The sequence below is a fragment of the Pezoporus wallicus genome, unplaced genomic scaffold (genome assembly GCF_028554395.1).
Source record: "Pezoporus wallicus isolate ANWC-B61680 ecotype Strahan unplaced genomic scaffold, APGP_CSIRO_Pwel_v1 scaffold_2584, whole genome shotgun sequence".
In the NCBI taxonomy this organism is placed as follows: domain Eukaryota; kingdom Metazoa; phylum Chordata; class Aves; order Psittaciformes; family Psittacidae; genus Pezoporus; species Pezoporus wallicus.
In genome coordinates, this window is record NW_026642851.1 from 6561520 (window position 1) to 6573862 (window position 12343).

At 37.2% G+C, this 12343-nt stretch overlaps 1 pseudogene; it reads left to right on the plus strand.

Moving 5' to 3' along the window:
• Nucleotides 1–12343, plus strand: part of LOC130611668 (macrophage mannose receptor 1-like) — an 89455-nt pseudogene that overhangs the window by 43974 nt on the left and 33138 nt on the right.

Consider the following 12343-nt stretch of genomic DNA (forward strand, 5'->3'; position numbering starts at 1 on the left):
CTTTCAATAGTGCATGGAAGCCCTTTATTTATATGAGCTGATCAACTGCAGTGTTCAGTGATGCTACTATCTTAACACAATAAAGGAAGTATAAAATTGGCTCTGTTTCATTCCTGGTACTATGTTATATCCCATCTTTCACAGACCATACTCTTAGATCTTCGCAGCATCCCCAGCTGGGCACTGCTGTATGTCAGAACAGAGAAGGCAGGTTGCCATCTTTCACAAAATAAGATAAACAAGACTCCCTCCATCCATCAGTTTTCCCTTCATCAGACACATGCTTTTCTATACTCTGTAATTTTCACACTTTCTTCTGGGATTGATAGGGAAAGTAAGCTGATCAGCATGACTTTCACAGCCCTCTCAGCCCTATCTGAACTCCTAGTGATTCTATAAAGTAGGTACTTGAGATGATGAGATCCTGAGAAGTTGTGTTACAGTGGCAATCTCAAATACTTCTACTCAGTTCTAATCACATAGTAATTGAGATACATTTCCAACATAAGTAATTTATGAGAACTGGGGTGAAGATGAACCCAATACCTATGAAGAAATTGAACATTGTGTTATGTTTAATAAATCCCCCAAAATGTGCTGGAATGATTTGCGCTGTGAACATTTACTTAATTGGATTTGTGAAACAAAAAAAAAATTATGATGACTTCTGCATTTAATCAGAGCAATAAACTCATGTTCAAAACCAAATTGTATGGATTTAAACAAATTGAAAGGAAAAAAGATACTGGAAATTGTTTATTTTAAAATCAGTTGCAGTGAAGGGAGCACATAAAGCAAGAGGAATAAATTGAGATATTTCAAATGAAGGAGGCTAAAGATGTCCCTATTTATTTCTGGCTTCATCTCTTCCTGCAATGGGTTGAATAAATTTACAAGGCTGCCCTTATCCCTACTCTTTTTATCTCCCCTCTGTATTTCTATCTTCTGCTTCAGGCTTACCCAGGAAAGCCAAAGATGCAACACACCAGAATTCTCTGTACAAAAGAGAAAAAAGCTTTGTGAAATGTGAAATGAATAGTGAGTACCAAAGCAAGAGACCAGTTGCTATAGGAACAGGCAATTCTGAAAAAGAGGTCAAAAGTAGAGGCTGGTGTAGCCTTGAAGGACTCCTGCATCCCCCAGCTTTGCCTGGGTAGACAGACCCTAACACTAGGCCTCCTGCACCTGACGCCAGGGCACAAAATGGACCAGATGAACATGTGTTGGGGTGCCTGCCAGAAGGAAACAGGGTCTTCATGGGCTAAGGACCCCAGGTGGTAGCTGATAATAAGAGAAACTGTCTTGCTTATTCAGTCCTGTTTTTATGTCCCTGCTTCCTGGTTGTAAACTGAGTATGCATCTTCATGGAGAGCCTTAAAAGCTTCTTGAAATAAAAGAAAGTTGGATGAGCACAGGGAACTAGTAGGATGTGAGGCACAATTGGGAGGGGAAGGGAGAAGTAGTTGCATAAAAAAGTAGTGAGTATTTGTAATATTTGATTACTCTGCCAAAAGTTTCCTTTGAATAAGGCACCATGCTAACATGGAAAACTTGCTTAAGAGAAAAGGAAGAGTCATAGTTCCCTTGTGGGTAGATTAGTCATACAAATGCACCATCAAAACAGTGACTTTTGCATACCAGTACTCGAAGCAGTACATCCTGTGCAGCCCTTTCTGGTATGCTGAGCACTGCTGCTTTGTGCAGATGTGGTTCTCTGCTCTTGGTGGGATTACTCAAGAAATTTCTACTTACATAAAGACTCTGATCAGTTAGTCTTGATCCTAGATGACCTTTCAAAAGTAAAAAGAAAAAAATTGACCTTGTTATTGTGATTCTATATTATATGATCGTCGTGAGTGTTAATTCCCACATGCTCACTTAAGACACGTTTACTTTAGATACTCCATATTTTTGAAAAACAGGGACGTTATGTTAGAATTAAAAACTAAAATAAATATGAGATTCAGAATGTAAATTCATCATGAAGATGATAGATGAATTATTTTAGATCTATTCTTCACTCAGTACTTAAGAATAAAATGTTTAAAAGCTCCTAACTGAGGAATTTTAATATTTTTTTAATTTGTTTACTTATTTCCCATCTAAACTATTCCTGTTCCATCAAATCACAGAAGAAATGGCAAAAGATAAGAATAGAAGTCTTTGTGAAGAACAAGATAACAGGCATCCAAGTGAAAGCAGAACTACCTTTGAGGAGCTATAGGTGGCTCTAGGAATCGCAACAGGTTAATTACTTCCTCCTGGTCCATCCTGTAATCAGAAGCTTGGGTTTGGTATCTACTAGCTCTCCAGGACTCTTTAAACCAGATTTTCCTAGTAAAGTCCAAGCCATCAGGATAGCAGGAATGCATCTAGACACAGGAAATTAGGTGTGGTATTAATAAAATACCAGCATTAAGCTTTCAGTACTTGTGAATAGTTTACTACTATGTAAGTAAACTTGAGGATTTACTACATTGGCTGGATTATGTTGTTTGGCTCTATTCTCATGAATATAAAACATTAACAATAGCATGCAGAGTAAAAATACTAAATAAATTTTCAAATTGATGTAAGCTTCTTCTACGAAGTGTTTACTGTACATCCTGGATTGTTGAACACAGCACTGTTGGATATACATACATATACTCTAAATATTTTTCACTAGATAATTACTTTTAAATTATGCGTATTTTTCTAATTTAATCCAGTGGTATTTGTCCTAAAACCTTGAAACTACATTAAATAATTCATAGGTTTTTTTTTTTCCCCTTTTGTATTATACAAAGAATTTGCAACTACATAAAGCAAACCCCTCTTGATTTTTTTCTGTATTTAGAATGTTGCTCATGATGATCTTTTATTTTATAGGTACGCTGCTAAAACCTGAACCAAACAAACTTGGTAGGATTTTTTTCCTCTTTCAAAGAAAAGTTTACTGTATAGTTTTCAGGCTTTGCACAGACCAGATATGAATGTAATATTCTTTATCTTTTAGAATATCAAGACACCCATGATGGACGGATTATATATGAAGATAAGCAGTACTATTTCAGCAAAGAACGTGTCCATATAGAAGAGGCACGGAGAATTTGTCAGAAGAAGTTTGCAAATCTTCTTGTCATTGAGAATGAAAGTGAAGGACAATTTCTATGGAAATATGTAAGCACTAAGCCTATTAATTATAATTGAATTCTAAAGCAGAGCAGTTGATAAAATAAATAGAACAGCCTATGAATTTAGCTAGGCTGGAGTCCTGAACTATCGTCCTACATTACTTATTTATATAACAATATCTTTATTCAGAACCTATACAGAAATTCCTATTGCTTTTCATAGGTAGAAGAAAAAGACATGCGAATGCTAAAGGTGCAGCAAAGGGTAGTTCCAGGCCCAGGTTTCTTATCTCTTCTAAGATACGTAGTGTTCAGCACAGTGATTATTGCTTTCCTGTGCAGTTTTCCTCATGTTTCCCATATCCCTGTGACTGCTTGAAATCTGGGTCTGAACCTGCCTGAGGCTCTAATACTGGGGAAAAAAAACAAACCAAACCAAATCACCAAAAGCATTACCCCCACTCCTCCATCCCCAACAGAATAAAAAAATCACAGGGATGGTTAATGGGCTTCCAGATTTTTGCTTGCAGTTGAGGAACTGTTTAGTGTTTAACTGTTCATCATTTTTGTTTTAGATTACCTCAGAAGTCCAAGTGGAATTACATTTAGTCGGCTTAGTTGTCAGGTTTGATAAGAAATTCAGGTGAGTAGAGGAAAATTGTTAAGCGATAACAAATAATGATAATTTCACCTTGCTCTATGAGAGCATTCTTGTGTGCTTTCATTTCACAAGTTACTAACTAGTGCAACTGACTTCTGGATAGTTTTCAGGAGAAGCCTCAGATCAGAAATGTGAAATTCTTCTATAGTTAAGGAGAGCAATGTGTTTTCCTCCCAAATCTGGGAAAGCAATGCCAGTAGAAGTTCATGACTAAGATACATTTCACTTAATGTCTTACACTAAGAGAACTGAGTTAAACAACTAAGCAACCCTTCATACGTAGTTGAGGAGAACCAGCTAATTTCAGGATGTTATTCACCTGATCTACTTTAGACATCAGCCTTAGAATGAGATTAACTCTGACCAGTTCTCCAGTGGTTAGAGAGAAAGATTTTGATAAAATGTAGCCGTAATGGTTTAATCAGACTAATGCCAAGTCATACGAGCTTGAAGCAAGAAGTGTAAACAACACCTCACCCAATGGCTTTCTGAAATTGCTGGTAGGGAAGTTGTTTTAGAAATGTATTTGTAGAAGGCTCCCAGTAGGACATCATTCTGGGATGAAAGGGAAATCTGTGCATTGGTGAGATTTTTGAGGTTTCAGTCTTGTCGAGACCATAAAAAGCCTTCCCTTTGAGTATGTCATTGTTTATCCCACCTCTGGCAAAATGGGACACGGATGGGACTTGAATGTGATAGTACTAAACAGATGAGAAGCAGCAGTAATGCTACAGATATTTTCTCTCCAGTATATGAAGAGCCATTGCCCTCTCATCACTGCTAACGCCTTCTTACCCCCTTGCCTCAACAGACCTTGTAACAAAATGACTGCTAGAGATCTGTCTGGCAGGCATTGTCTCCTTGTTTCTTTCAGCTGGCTGGATGGGACTCCAGTGAATTATGTTGCCTGGGCTTCAAAAGGATTCAATTTTGTGAATAATGCTGAAAACTGGGTGATAATGTCAGATTTTGATAAATAAAATAGCAACAAGAAATATATGTGTGAAAATTTAACATCAAAATCCCAGACATTTGCTACATGTTTAAATTTGAGGCTACCCTATAAGCAGGTAGTTGAACAATACTGACAGCTTTTCAGAACAAGTACGCTGAGGTTTGTAATGGCTTAAGCCCAGCTGGCAACTAAGTACAATGCAGCTGCCACTGCCTTCCCTTCCAGTGGAATGGAGAGGAGAATTGGAAAAAATGTAAAACTCTGCAGGTTTAGATAAGAACAGTTTAATAATTGAAATAAAACTAAAAAATAATAATACAATAATAATAGGAAATAGAGGAAGGACTAAACAAGTGATGAATAATATAATTGCTCTCCAGCCACTGACCAATACCCAGCCCATCCCTGAGCAGCAATCAGTCCCTTCCAGATAACTGGACATGACATGCTGTGGTATGGATACCCCTTTGGCTCATTTGGGTCAGGTGTTCTGTCTCTGCTCCCTCCCAGCTTCTTGTGCTCCTCCTCAGTGGCAGAGCATGAGAGACTGAAAAGTTCTTGATCAAGTAAGCTCTATTGAGCAACAACTTAAACGTTGGTGTTTTGAGTAAGCCAAAACACAGCACTGCACCAGCTACAAGGAAGAAAATTAACTCTATCCCAGCCAAAACCAGATCAGGTTTAAAACACACCATCACTATTAGGAGACAAAACATACCACAGAGAAAGGAGGAGTGTATTTATAGAATCATAGAATCACAGAATCGTTAGGGTTGTAAAGGACCTTAAGATCATCTAGTTCCAACCCCCCTGCTGTGGGCAGGGACACCTTACGCTAAATCATATCACCCAAGGCCTCATCCAAAGTTATTTGGGTAAGTGTGTACATGGCAACTGTTTCACCTACCTCAGGAAGGTTTCATTTGTGCTTTATGAATTTTGTCTGGGGCTTAATGCTGTAATGGTGGTATGGGAGTTTCAGACAATGATTCTCTGTATTCCATTTATTTACAGGTTTCTGGAAAGTTGTGAACTGTGCTGAGAAAAATGCCTTCATCTGTGAAAGGCAGAATTCAAAGTACTCAGGATTTGCTCCTACTGTACTTCCATCTCTGGGAGGATGTCCTGAAACTTGGCGTTTGTTTAAAAACAAGGTGCAGTAGCAAATCTCAGCCATATTTAGCTAATTTACTAGAGGCAGAGAAAACAACTGTCCCTTTTATCTCACTATATAAATTCCCTCACCAGTTTACTAAGTGGTATTCTAATTAGCAGCGAAATAATTTTCATACTGGCAAGTGTGTATCTAATTCTAAAAGAAGTTGAACTTGAATGGTTTAAGTTACAATTTTTGTAAATGTCCATGTGCTTTTAGCTGTAGCTACTTTTTCAGTTTCTAGAATTTATTTTACTCCACAGAAATCCTGTTCCATTATCCTGTCTCCTTTTCTGAGTAACAGAGACAAAAAAATGAAAGGTCACGCTTTTCATATGTGATCAGCTACCAAAAGAACTCAAATTGAGTAACACAAGCAGCAACAAATGTCAAATGAAATATAGAAAACAAGCAAGCGTTGTTATTTGCTAAGTTAAGCGAAAGTACATCTAGCTAGATGAACTTCAAAAAAGCCCCCAAATCAGATGAAAATCACAAATCCATCCCACAGTACAAACAATAGGAAAAGGTTTTAGGCATTCAAATGATACTAAAATGGAGAAGCAGCATATGCCAGTTACAAACCATGTCTTCTGTCCCTGAGAAAATATACAACCACAAAAGCAACATTTTTTACACCAGTATTTGGGAAAAATCCCCATGGGATACTAATACACTGTACAGAAGAGCATTTCTTCCTGAGACCATTCCACTTAGGCTGAGGGTTTACACAAGCTCAGGCTTTAGCACTACATCTGCAATAGATAACTGAAGGAACTTGACCTCAGAGATACCTGCCCCAACCTGTGTTCTCAATCAGGAAATAGTTTCAGTCCCTCAAAAGTTCTACTTTTCAGTAATGTTTAGTGTGAGGTGTCCCTGCTCAAGGCAGGGGGGTTGGAAGTAGGTGATATTAAGGTCTTTTCCAACCCTAACTATTCTACGATTCTATGTTACCCAAAACCTCTATTTGTGCACCTTGGATATCCACTTAACTCCTCAAAAGCTTTTGAAGGCTGCCCATTCTTGCCGAGCACTAACATTGGAAGCCCACAGGTTTGTAAATGTGCACACACATCACTGTGATTACCTGCATCACCTTGGTGGCTGAAAGAGTTCACATTTCAGCAGATCCCTCATCTGCTGCTCTCTACATGCAAGGACTAGAACTGTATTAATCTAACCCAGTGGTTCTAATACTCTTTGACACCTGAAATTTTGTTTTTTCCTTTACTGCCCACAGTGTTATAAAATATTTGGATCCAGAGAAGAAGAAAGACTGACTTGGCACTCTGCTAGAAGCTTTTGTATAGAATTAGGGGGAAATTTGGCCTGTATACAGAATGAGCAAGTGCAAGGTATGACGTTTGAATCTTTCAGGACTAAGTATGAACCCAGCACATTTCACCATCTAATGACAAGGCCAAACTAGCCTTTAGAGCTAAACAGTGTAACCTATGAAGGAAGATGCTTCATCCAGACAGAAGACTGGAGTGTGATATTATGACACTTCTTATCTCTTGGCATAAGTGTCATGTGGAGGGAACAGAATAATCTGTTACCCATGGCCTTGGAAGATGGTGTAAATAGTTCATAGTAATGAAATGCCTACAGATATTCAAGTTAGTAAACAAATATCCATCAGAAATGATATATGTGTAGTTGATGTTACCTTGAGGAAGACTGATTAATCCTTTTGAAGTACTTTCTAGCTCTAATTTCTACAATATTCCCAAGAAGTCTGTACCATTTTTATAAAAAATATCCTTTTGTATTCCCTTAATGAAATCAAACTGCTTCAGTCCAAATATCAGTGTTAATATTTCTCTTTTACCATTCTTTCATACTCTAACGATACTGAACTTTATATTTCCAAAATTTTTTAAGTTGATTAGTTGTTTCATTCGAAGTTTGGTTTACACTGAATTTGAAGAAAGGCAACTCCTCAGCTACTCTTTTCCTATGATCTTTTTTTTTTATAATAGCCTTCTTCACCTTCCACCTAAAGGATGTTGCCAATAAAACATGGATCAGACCGGACGACATTAACAGAGAGAGTACATATATTTGGTCAGATGAAAGAATTTTTTGCTATTATAAGTGGGTAAGAGGATTGCCATTTAGAGATAAATATATGCAAGCTGACAGGAAGTTTATTACAATACAGATAAACAGAAAAAAAATCAGAAAACAGGTAACTTAAATAACATAGTCAAAGTTAGAGTAATGAGCCTGACTTCTGTCCCAAATAGGATCCTATATTTCAATGGCTTAAAGCAGAAGTCGACGGAGTATTTCAGGGACCAAGTTTTTAAAGCTGTAGCTGGAGACTAATAGGCCTGTTTAGAGTCTACGTTTATTGTCATTCCTTTGCAGAAGTTTAGAACTGTAGAAATGGTGGGCTGTATTATAACTGTAAGAATTAATTAAAATTACTCGAATTGTTAGATTTTACAGGAAATATTCAGTTTACTAGCTGGGATTTTTACTTTGTTTTGTTGTTTTTCCTTGTACAGCATGAATCCATCTGAAAATGCAACTATATTCAGTACAAATTACCATAAACTACATGGTAAAAATAAATAGCTTTGGTGTACTTGAAGAAATTTTAGTAAACTGACTAAAGTTCTTCCAGTAATCTGCCAAAAAAAATACATTTGCTTGAGGTATATAACACATTTAGTTCCCAAGAAACAATAAATGAAAATAAGAGCCAGAAAATGAGAAAAGAAAGCTATTAACTTTGCCTCCCCAATCTTATTTCTGTTATTTTACCAGACATTTTGTATTTTACTGTCTCTAATTTTATTTTTTATTTTTCCCTAGACTGACTGCATTGTAGTGACTAAAGAATCTATACATGAAGCAAGGTATTGGAAAAGTGCTGACTGACAGCATAATAAAAGCTATATTTGCCAGATGGACAGCAGTAAATTTTATGTTTTACCTTCTTTGTTGGAAGGCGCTTACTGAACAATCTGACTATACGCGTCCTCAGTTGTAACTGCTTGAATGCGCCTGTAGCAGCCAGGGTGAGAGAAGTAGGGCTACTTTCCCAGCTCAGGAATTCCGGACTCAAAGCCTGTTTTGTGATAAGGATTATAGAAAAGTTTCATCTTTACAGCCCCTCCCCTACCAGCATACCCACTGACACTTAGAGAGAATGACTTCACCTGCCCTACAGACATCTACACTCAGATCAGTTGCCTGCACATGGCGAGTAGATAATTTGAAGGCAGGATTCACTTGCCTCATTGTGAGGCAAATGTCCAAAACAGGTTGTTAGAAGATCTATGCCTTCAAAATACATTTTTATCTATTGACAGATAGATAAAATGCTTAGCCATTTATGCTTTATCCAGCTAGCACAAACCCTCACACATACTCCTCTGGGGGTTAACTAAGGTCAGTTAAACAGGTTAGTTTGCTCTTCAGTCTCTAAAAATGCTTTCATATTAAAAGACCAGGAATAATCAGAAGGGTGAAAGTTCTAGTTTAATTTATGTATCCTCAGGGTGGGAAATACATCCGGAGCATAGCCTACTGCAGAGTCTGCAGAAACAGAAATAGGGAACTGCAACTAAAAATACAGGAAGAAGCCACAGCTGGGCCAGATGTTTCATGGCTCTGCTCCTTACAAGTGCAGAAAGATACATAATGGTGTCATTTTTTTGTAGCAAAAAAGTTGTAGCAAAAAAAATTGTAACAAAAACAATTGCCAGAGTGTTCTTGATACTGACTGAATATGAAGGCAGTTTTTTGTCCTTTTTATCTGTCCACAACTCATTTTCTGCCTCTCCCTAATCCCTGAATATACTCTACAGTTAAAAATAATTCCAGTTTACCATTAAAATATATCTCAGTGTTTTAGGTAAGAACTTGATGATGGTGCTGCCACTATAGTCATCTGTTACTCAAAAGTAATACTGCTTTTTCACTGTTTTCTCCCATTCCTCTCATATTTGTACCTTTTTCCTACAGAGCCTGAACGGTTTCATCCACAACTGCTCCAGGTTCTGACTTCATCCATTATGATAACAGCAGATGTTTAAGCATTCCTTCTAAAATGAATTGGGAAGAAGAAAAAAAAAAAAAAAAGCCTGCAAGGAGAAATCTTCAGTTTGCCAGCAGTTTTGATTGTTACAGTAATACATTCCTGCTTCTGCAGGCAGTGCAATATGGTGAGCCCTTATGGATTAGGCTCAATAGCAATGTGGTAAGATTAATCAATTTATAGATGGTGCAGTTAGAAGCTATGATTGGATTACTATCAGCAGGGAGAATTGTAGCATGAATAGATTTAGGATCCCAGGACCGGTGGACAGCACCCACTTCATTTGACTTCACCCATCTTAAATCACTGAACTTCATTTTAGCTAATGGAAGATGGGAACCTCTGACACTGCTGGCCTCTCTTTACTAGTTCTATAGGAATCTTAGACACTTAGGTAAAACTACCTGGTTAACTTTTAGGTGGCCATTTTTAGAAGAAGGGAATTTTACCCAACAGGTAAGGCACCAACAGGGTCACTAAGGCTAGTGCCTCGTGATCATTGGCAGCTATAACTTTTTCATTACTTTTTGTTCAGAAGGGTTCACAAGGACATATTATGTGCCCCTGAACACCCTCCTTGTTACACCTGCTTCGTCCCAAAGATTAAAAGCAGTAAAAGCTATACTGTACTAGAAGTGAATATGGATATCCAGGTCCACCACTGCGTAAGAGAACACTTGAGTAAGCATCAGTCTTACTAGATCTATGACTGAGTGACAGAAGGAGCTTCAGCTTCTCTAGCAAATATGCAGTTGTTCAATGCACTTCATTATCATGTTTCTATTGCATTGTTGTTTGAACTAACTAAACTACCTTGATCATAAAAGAGCTCTTTCATCAGTAATAATCTTCTTAACTGGTGATTGTTTCTACAAGCTGTGATTCCACCCTGACATATAACATAGCAAAATGTATCTGGAACTCAGTATCTCTAGGGAGAACTTGGAATAAATATTTTGCAAAAATAGCTTTTCTTGCATAATGAGCAGCACTCTAATAAAGCCTCTTAGAACACTGCATTGTCTGAGCCAATGAACTTGTTGATTAACAGTATGTATCTCCATGAATCCAACAGTGCCTTTCCCCATCAGGCAAAATGCTTGCTCTTAGAATATATAAGCGATCAGTAATCACCAACGTTGACATTAATACTTCCACTCAGCAAATCCATGGGACATCTCTATCCAAAACTGTCTCAGCATGGGAGACATACTGATGTGTTTTACTTTTACGTTGCTGAGTCCTGATTCAATTCAATTCAATATTTAACAATAGTAGCACAGATCTACAAACTGAGTTCTCTATGGGACTGTGAAAATGTGCATTTGTATAAATCCACTCACCATAAGCAGCAGATGAGAGCATAGAAAAATTGTGTTGAATGTCCGTTTCAATTTTAGCATCATGGCTATTACAGATGGACAGATAAAAGAAAAATAAATTTTTCAAAGTGGTGCTATCGAGAACCAAAACAAAAAACAGCCTGTGTTTAAATAGAACTCAGTGGGGCCTGGAAAACAGCACCTTGTAATGAAAAACACTTTCCTGTCTGCAAAAAATCTGAGGGTAAGCTATGGCAATGACTTTTGGTTTTATGGCAGAAACCTTGCTCTATCTGTTCTGACTGAAATACAAATTTCTAAATATATTTTAAGGAATAATAAGCCTGAATATGCAATGTCAATACCTTTATTTTGCATGTTTATTTTGATGAAGTTGTCATTCATCAGCCAAGATACTGTCGTTTTACTGTACTGGGTGATAACGGCTGTAGGAGTTATCTTACATTGTAGGCAGACAGAACGTAGAAATTATGGGACTATTAAACATTTCACTTCAAGTCTAGAATGTGAAACTTTCTGCTGGCAGGAATTTTGTGGGAAGGACTGTAATAAAAAAAATCCACTAAGTATAAAATAAATTATTAACATAAACAGCATTCATACACTGATTACAGCTTTACTGTTACTAGATTCTAAAAAGTGGGGAAAGGAAGAAGAGTTGTATCTGGGGAAAAAAAAAGAGCCTGTTATTGACCCAAACAAAAGTTCATACTTCATTGTGATTCTATGGGTGTCACCCAGAAATGCTACAAATTAAAAGCTACAGGCAAATCTTAGGATGAGACCGAACCACTTTGCTTTCTTATTTGTATTAGAGAACTGCTGTTAGCTTTAGTGACACAGACTTCATGGAAAATCTGAGTTTCTTTTGATCTGGTTTTGTGTAGTTTTTCTTTAATTCATTTTCCAGGCCATGCTCTGAACTTTGTATCTATTCATTCGCAACTTTCATTTTAAAGTGCATGTACTAATTGACAATGTTACTGTTTCCATAATTTCATTGCTTGCAGGAAAATATGAGGCTACTACATAAATATTCAATGAGCATCAGAGTATTC